An 8,556-nucleotide genomic window follows, 5' to 3' on the forward strand; every position below is an offset into this window, starting at 1 on the left:
GGCTAATTTTTTAAAATTTTTGTAGAGACAGGGTCTCGCTATGTTGCCCAGGTTGGTCTTGAACTTGTGAGCTCAGGTGATCCTCCCACCTTGGCCTCCCAAAGTGCTGAGATTACAGGCATGAGGCACTGCACCCAGCCCAACTTAACTCTTTATTCTGATTTTCTGTTATTTTAAATACTATGAAGAATCAACAGACTGCTTCCTAGTGGGTCTCCTATTTGACCTCTGATTGTACCACTTCTCCCTATACTTGAGCAGCACATCTTCAGTGAAGCCTCATAATGTAAAGAATAGATTCTGACAGCAGTGGCAGAGGTGGTGGCTCAGGCACACAGAGTCACCATGATTCTTCAGAGGATTTTCAGGTTCTCCTCTGTCATTCAATCAGTAGTCTCACTCCATTTGCAGAGGCACATTGGTGTTACACAGTGGCATTTAACAAGGAACTTGATCCCATCCAGAAACTCTTCATGGACAAGATTAGGGAATACAAATCTAAGCAACAGGCATCTGGAGGACCTGCTGATACTGGCCCAGAGCACCAGCAAGAGCTGGAGAGTGAGCTTCTAAAGCTTAAAGCAGACAGGAATATGTTATCTAATTTCAAATTTGAAGACCCTAAATTTGAAACCATCGAAAAACCCCAGTCCTGAAGAAATAAAGTAAAAATTAATCTGGTAATTTTTCGTGAATTTGTTGCACAACTAATCAGAAGTATCAGAGTAAGTACCCATTTCATAACTGTCAAATGTTCTTTAAATTCTGATTCCAAATCAATTATTTGGTGATGTTGCAGGGGAAAAGGAATAAATTCTGTTGGCTTTCTTGCCCATGCTTCAAGTAAGGGGCCACGTTTCATTAAAATGTCATTTAAATTAGCCACGCTAAAAGGTAAAGCAAATTGTACCAATAAATGGTTAGAACTTATGCTGCCTGGCATGAAAGCTAACCAGAATCTTAATTGCCCTAAAGTCCCTTCCAGGGAATTAGCCACTGGATAATCAGTGTAAAACAAGCCTACACACACACACACACAGACACATACACACTCACACACACTCACTCTTACACTGCAATCAAGCCTGCTGGCCAATGATCCCTTTGTAAATATAATTTTTTTTTTTTTTGTAAATGCCTGTATACATGGGTATTCTGAAGTGTTTCAACACAAGAAAAGGGGAAGAAATCCCTCAGCGGTATTATTTTAACTTTTTATAAAACAAACTTTATAGATATCATTTCCAGAATATATTTCATATTTTTCATTCGTTTCATGTTTTGTAGATTTGTTGTTGTTTTCTTAAGAGTTTCTACTTGTTTGAAGTTTATAATCTAATCATTTGATTGAAATATCAAACTAAAGGAGTCTTTAGGAATAGAATACATGAAATTTGCTCAGTCACTAAGCTGGTTTATTTGGGGTCAAGAATCTCATTTTGGAGAAGGAAAATTTAGAGTTCAGAGAAAGTACTGCCATTTTTCCCTCCCTTGTTACACTTCAAAAAGTTGGCTTGTAAAATGAAAGAAAAAGGTAATTTAGAATGTACTAACAGTAGGTTAGTACTAATGCCAAGCATCAGGTATCCTCATAATGCCCTTAAGACATTAGTGTAAACATCAACCCACTCTCTTCATCCCATTCTGTACACTTCAAAGTCCAACAAATGACCCTGTGACAGCAAATTACAGTCACGTGATTTTTCTTAATGTTCAAAAATAATTAACTTTTAAAGGTTTAATCATCTTATAAGTTGAAGTGATTAGGAAATTTTTTCACCACTTTTTCCCCCAAAGTTTTCCCATTTCCCACACATCTGTGATCTCACTGGTGATAATCATTGAAAATCTGTGAACTAATACACATGGACTTTCATTAATACTTTCTGTAATCAGTTGAGATAAAAGTAGAACTCCATTTCTCTAATTCCCAAAAATACTGAAAACCCACTATGTTAGGGGTGATTTCAGCACTGCTGAGCTCCCTCAGGGATCTCTGACCATGATTCTCAACCTTGGTTTTGAAACCTCAACAACCATAATGAGAAAATTTCCTTGAAGTGAACAAAAAGAATAAAATTTGAGTTGGAATTTATACAAATAACTATGCCTTCCCAGTGGTCTTCTTGGGATATTTCACTGTCTCCAGCCCCTTTACTTCAAAATGATTCACTGGGAAGCTTTAGTTTGTGGTAAAGAGATAACTCCTCAATTCCCCAAAAAAAGAGAAAAGAAAAAAAGAAAGGTCTCTACAGAAACTCTGTAGCCTGGTACATAGAGAGAGATCTGCCAAAAATTAGGATTGAAAACATATTTTTCAGAAGAGTTCTGCTAAGGTCCTCCTGCTCCCATGTTTCATGAAACATTCTTAAGGTTTCAGTCTAGATATACGTGTGTTATTAAATAACAGCCAAGAGGGTCAGCTTCCACTCACAGGGGTCACAGATCCTAAGATGCCATGCTTAAGAGCCTCTTTAAAAACATCTCAAAACATTATTTTCCACAGGCAACTTACAAGTGCTATTTTATAATAGCACTTTTAGTTAATATAAGAACTTTTGGTTAATATAAGAAGAGAAACTAACCTAATTAGTTCTATTATCTGGTTGTTTGCCAAACCAGCACTACTGACTACACCATCTCCCACCAGCTCACCACTAGCACATATACGACTGGACTCTCCCAGATATGCCCACAAATGGAGAACCTGAAAACCTGTATTATACACCACCTAACATTCTGTTTAGAAGGACTGTTTCTTTGGTTCTTCCAATCATTTCCTACCAGTTTCCTTTTCCTGATGTTTTTCCTTTCGGGGGACTTTCAGGGTGGGGAGGCTTTGTTTCTCTCTCAGTCTTGTCTACAGTCATGAAAGGTCTGTGTTTTTTTGGTAAAGAAACCTGAACCTCATATCCTATTGTTTGTTTCTGTCTGTTTCTGCTTCCTTCTCTTCCCAACTGGCCTCTAGATGGTTTTTTCTTTCTTTTTTGTTTTGTTTTTTGGTATGAAGTCAGGTTTCCTTCCATACCCAGCTTTGGTTCATCTGTCCCCAATGCCCACCCTCCCAGTCCCAATACCCACCAAAAGGTTTTCTTTTCCTCATCTTACATACTAGTAACAAGCAATAATAGCAATGAAGTAGCCCAAAGTATTAAAGAATAGCTGTGATTTGAGCCCGTGCATGTACATTGATCAGGTCACTCTATAAAATCAACAATATGTATTATAAAAAGGGGGTTTGGAGGGAAATAAGTACTTGTGCAGAGGATCTACAACATTTTCCCTTTCTTCTTATTAACGTAATCCACATGCTTTATAAAAACATAAACAAACAAAAACAAATGTACAGCATCATTTTGTTACTTTCTAAAATGGAGCTTACTTATGGAATATGTCAAATGAGTAACACAGGACATGAATTATCTTGTTTTCACGATCACAGCTACGTAAAAAAGAAATGCATGCATAAGAAAAAATGCTTGTAGGAAATATACCCAAATTTAATAGTAACTGCCTTTGGATGAGGAAATTATAGGGATTTCTTTTTCTATTCTTTCTAAAATTCCCAATTTTTCTATTGTGAACATTTATTATTTCTATAATTATAGAAGACTAAGATAATTTTTTCCAAGAGGCTTACTTTGCAAGATATTATGCTCTTCTCTGGCACTTGCACCAAGCCCTCTCTACCAGCCAGACCTGGAACAGTAGATGAGGCAGTGCTTCATGCCTAGAGCTTCAAAGTACTGAGACTCTCCAAGCAGAAAGGAGGATGCCAACCAATGCTATCCTCTTGTCTCTTATCACCTATAGGGAGTGTCTCTATCTCCCTATCACCTTCCCTCATAGGGAAAGTTAAAACATGCTCACATAGTTCTTGTTTTGACATGTCAGTTTCACCAACCCTTCATTTTTTCCATCCAAATAGTCAGAAGATACTCAGCTTTGGCCAAATAGATTTCATGTCCTCTTTAATCTAATGCAGACCATGAGTGATAAATAATTGCAGGAAAATCAGCTTCAGTATGAGTGTCACCACATCTGGTCTGTCACCCACAACCTCACTCACACTTTGACATATTATTTGATGAAAGAACAGGAGCATCATGTTCCAGGAGCTTCTGTAATTCCCCTGAGACACTGGCACTATGGTTTCACAGTCCTCAAGGAGGAACTTAACTTTTAACTGAGTATCTTAATTTCTAACCAAAGCCATGCAGCTTTATTTTTTCAGATTCAACCTCTTAAAAGTAGAGTTTGCAAGACAGTGTCTAATCAAGCCATTCGCAGCTTTGCTGATTCAGTGATCGTTTATGCATCTTTGTTTGCAATTGGGATTCCAGTTTTACAGCTGAGACTCCCCATCTACTCCATTTCCCACAGGCTGTCCGCTTGTTCCTGCAAGATGTTCACTCCCCTTCTCCTTTTGGTACAACACTTGCTGCTGCCCAAAGGGTCCATTTGGCTCAAGTAAATGGCATTAAATATGATTAAGAAATAGGATCAAAACTTTAAGCAGTTCTTATTTCTTTTTGAGATGGAATTGCTCTGTCGCCCAGGCTGGAGTACAATGAATGGTACGATCTCGGCTCACTGCAACCTCTGCCTCCCGGGTTCAAGTCATTCTCCTGCCTCAGCCTCCCAAGTAGCTGGACTGCAGGCATGCACCACCACACCTGGCTAATTTTGGTATTTTTAGTAGAAACAGGGTTTCACCATGTTGGCCAGCCTGGTCTCAAACTCCTGACCTCAAGTGATCCTCCCACCTTGACCTCCCAAACTGCTGGGATTCCAGGCATAAGCCACCACGCCCAGCCATATCCTATTTCTTAATCACATTTAGTGCCATTTACTTGAGCCAAGTGGACCCTCTGTTTCTTATTTTTGGTATTGACCCATTTCATTTCATCTACCTTCTATTCTTCTGTTTCCTTCAAATGCTTTGCCATCTTTCCCCATCTGATCTGCCTAGAATATGAAGGAGTCCCACTCTGCACTGTGACAGCAACAGAAGCAGATCTTAGCCCTTCAACTGATGATTCTCCCCTTCGACAAAATGCCGACCCCTTACAGCATCTGCAGAGAATGGGGCCATAATTCCCGCATTTGACATAAATGTCAGCTCCTTGCGGAGGTAGTTCTGAGGCACTGGCTTGGATGAGCTTGCCAGTTGTTACACACCCAAGACATTTCGCCAACCACGATTTTCAGTGTGTAAACTAATGGTAAGTGTAATTCTGGATGTCCTGAAAGGTCAATAAAACATTACAAAGGATGGGTACAAAAAAAAAATAGAAAGGATGAATAAGACCTACTATTTGATAGCACAATAGGGTAACTATACTCAAAAATAATTTAATCTATACATTTTAAAGAGTGTAATTGGATTGTTTGTAAACTCAAAAGATACATGCTTGAGGGGATGGATACTCCTTTCCCCATGATGTGCTTATTTCATATTGCACACCTGTACCAAAACATCTCACATACCCTACAAATATATACACCTCCTATGTACCACGAAAACTTAAAAAAATAGAAAACAATAAACACATAAAACACTTCCAGAAGGAGAAAGAAAACACCACCACAAAGGGAACTTACTCTGTTCTGCCCTGTCCAATACAACAAAATTAGATAATTAAAAATCCGATTCCTCAGTCACAAGTCACATGCTCAACAGACGTAGGTGGCCACAGGCTACTACACTGGATAGAACAGCGAGAGAATGTGTCCATCAGCACAGAGGGCATCACTGGAGCAGTGCTTGTGTCACTGATGAAGCCCCCACCCACACCACACAATTCTGAATAATACAAGTCAGCAAAGACTTACACATCTATTTATCAGCATTTATCATGTGTTTATCCCACGCTATTTATCAACATTTCCTGAGACTGGGCAGAATAAAGCACTTATAAAATATCAAAAGAGGCCAGGCGGGGTGGCTCATGACTGTAATCCCAGCACTTTGGGAGGCCGAGGCGGGCAGATCACTTGAGGTCAGGAGTTTGAAGGTGAAACCCCAACTCCACTAACAATACAAAAATTACCTGCACATGGTGATGGGCGCCTGTAATCCCAACTACTCGGGAGGCTGAGGCAGGGAAATTGCTTGAACCCAGGAGGCAGAAGTTGCAGTGAGCCAAGATGGTGCCACTGCATGCCAGCCTGGCTAACAGAGCAAAACTCCATCTCAAAAAATAAAAAATAACACATAAGAAATAACAAAAAAAGAGTGTTGAAGTAGCCTCCAGGGCAAGCCGTTTCCTATTCCAGACCGTGTCTGACCATCTGACTATTGCTCACAGCTTGCTGTCCCCTTCTCTGTCTCAGGTTCTTTGAAAATCTGTTATAATTTCCTTTGCAAAAACTCAGGTTACTTTATTAATTCAAAAAGTTTAAATGAACCAAAAAGAAAATGCCAGCACAACAAACACTCATCACAGTCCTTTTCATAAATCACTGGATTAAAGTTGTGCTCATTTGTCTTTCTCAAGTCCTTCACAGACTTCATGATGTTACTGACAAAACACTCAGACGAGGCCAAACTGCTACAATTTCCACAGCATGTGTCTTCTTGCTCACAAATATACAAGTTTGAAACTAGAGTGAGTTTTTAAAACCTGAAATTAAGATCATCTCAATGTTTAATACTTTTAGTAGCCTACCTTCCTCCCCCAGCAATTCGTCTTAGTAAACATTCTTCAAAGCTAACATTCCCAGGAGCATGATGCAATCTGTAGCTGAGACATCCTGTGTGTGTGAGTAACAGCTATGGCCCTGACATCAGTGACCCACGACAGCCACCTATACAGAGATGTTTGCTTTCTTTTTGCCTTCCTCTTCCCCTCTTCTGTAAGTAAATCATTACTCTTACCTTAAATAGCAAAAATATGGAGGACGTGTATATCGCTTAGTGTGGGTCTAAATTTCTGTTCCAATTTCAGTAGAGCCGTGTGCAGCAAGATCCTGGAAACCACCTCTGGCATGTGGCCAAGCTACTAGCAACACCGTCAGCCAACACCGTGGGTGCTTCCTCCTTGCTCTGCTCTACACAGCATGATTTCTGAATGCTTGTAACTGCTCTGCCGTGTGTCGGCGCAGCATACGAACCGCACTCCCCCGGCCTCCAGGGAGCCAGCCCCAGGCACGTGTAGGCTCACGGTGACCCTGTGGGTCATCCACCTTCTTCATTAATCTCACTCTGAGCATTGATTTAGTTTTTCCTGATTTCACATCAGCTTGAGCCCTCAGTCACCACCATCAGCAACACCTCACCCCTTGCAACTTCTAAGACTGTCCTGCCCGTGTGTGCCTTTCCAGGTGTGTGAGCTGCCTCAGCTTTACAGAACCAGAGGAAACCAACTGGGATGGTTCGTGCTCATCTGCCTCTCACTTGTCAGCCCCAGAGGTCTTCACAGACCATCCAGGTGCCCAAACTCAGCCTCTGCTGATTGCTCAGCCTATGTCTTCAAACACCCCATCAGCTTCATGATGCTCTATTCACCTCTAAGTAACTCAAGAGGTAGGGCTGGGGCCCAAATTAGCCTTGAAGAAATAGAGAGTGCCTGGTAGAAGATTTAGGAAGGAGTCCTCAGGGAGTTGTGAAATAGAATATTGTAAGCAGATGAGAATTCCCAGGTCCAAGGGAGGAAATACGTCCACCTTGCCAAGGGTGGAGGAACACCTGGTTCCTCTGAAAGGACACTCACATCAGACTCAAATCCCAGAACAAGCATCTGGTCTTTTCTTGAGCTCAGCAGGGTAGGTCACACAGGCTCAGTTCCAAAGGGACCCCACTGGGCATCAAAATGGGATATTGGTAAACCTGGAGATTCTAGGGCCAGGTGGAATGACGTTATGAGTCTCAGTTCCACCGTCTACTCTCCACCAGTGGTTCAATGGCTTCACCTGAACCTGAGGCTGGTAGTGCCTAGTTCCTAGGAATAACAAGGGAACATATGACAAGTCCAAAGCCAGCTTCTGGCTCAGAGTAAAACTGTTCATGAAAAGCTTTGATTGCCTTGTTTTTTAGATTGTAAACGGAGTCTCAACCTCTAGAGTCATGGTATTCCAAATGATCCTACAAATAAAATTTATCTGGATGGGTTTCAGGAAATAGATAAGGTTCCCAGGAAGGAATATTTTATGTTAAAATGTACTTGCTTCTTGTCCATTCTAAACCTGGATCTGGGATATCACTATGAGTATAGGTAAAAGCGTTATTTCAGAACATACCCAAATCTAGGCTGTGCTGGTCTTCATGTTCATTCTGTTGAACCACCAGGCTTTTGACACACTGAAAAAGATAAAGTCAGGTGGGTTTTTAAAAAATTACATATATGCTACACTAATATTTATTTTTGTGAACTAGAAAAACAACCTTGGAAAGCATCAATGAAAACATGTTACATGTATCATCACATGTAAACAGAAAACTAGTCTTACACTTATTATTTAACAGCTAAAAATGAGTGATGAATCTATCCCAAGCTGAAACACATCTGAAAGCTGTACACAGATTATTTTATTCTCAGAGGACATCTCCCAGAT

General features: G+C 40.5%; 1 protein-coding gene and 1 pseudogene across 1 annotated transcript in view; one reads left to right on the plus strand and one right to left on the minus strand.

Annotated features, from left to right (window-relative positions):
* Nucleotides 1-8,556, minus strand: part of ARHGEF28 (Rho guanine nucleotide exchange factor (GEF) 28) — a 328,572-nt gene that overhangs the window by 132,348 nt on the left and 187,668 nt on the right. The window lies entirely within an intron of this gene.
* LOC105551459 lies at nucleotides 346-656 on the plus strand (annotated as a pseudogene).

The sequence above is a fragment of the Mandrillus leucophaeus genome, unplaced genomic scaffold (assembly GCF_000951045.1).
Source record: "Mandrillus leucophaeus isolate KB7577 unplaced genomic scaffold, Mleu.le_1.0 Scaffold114, whole genome shotgun sequence".
NCBI classification, from domain to species: Eukaryota; Metazoa; Chordata; class Mammalia; order Primates; family Cercopithecidae; genus Mandrillus; species Mandrillus leucophaeus.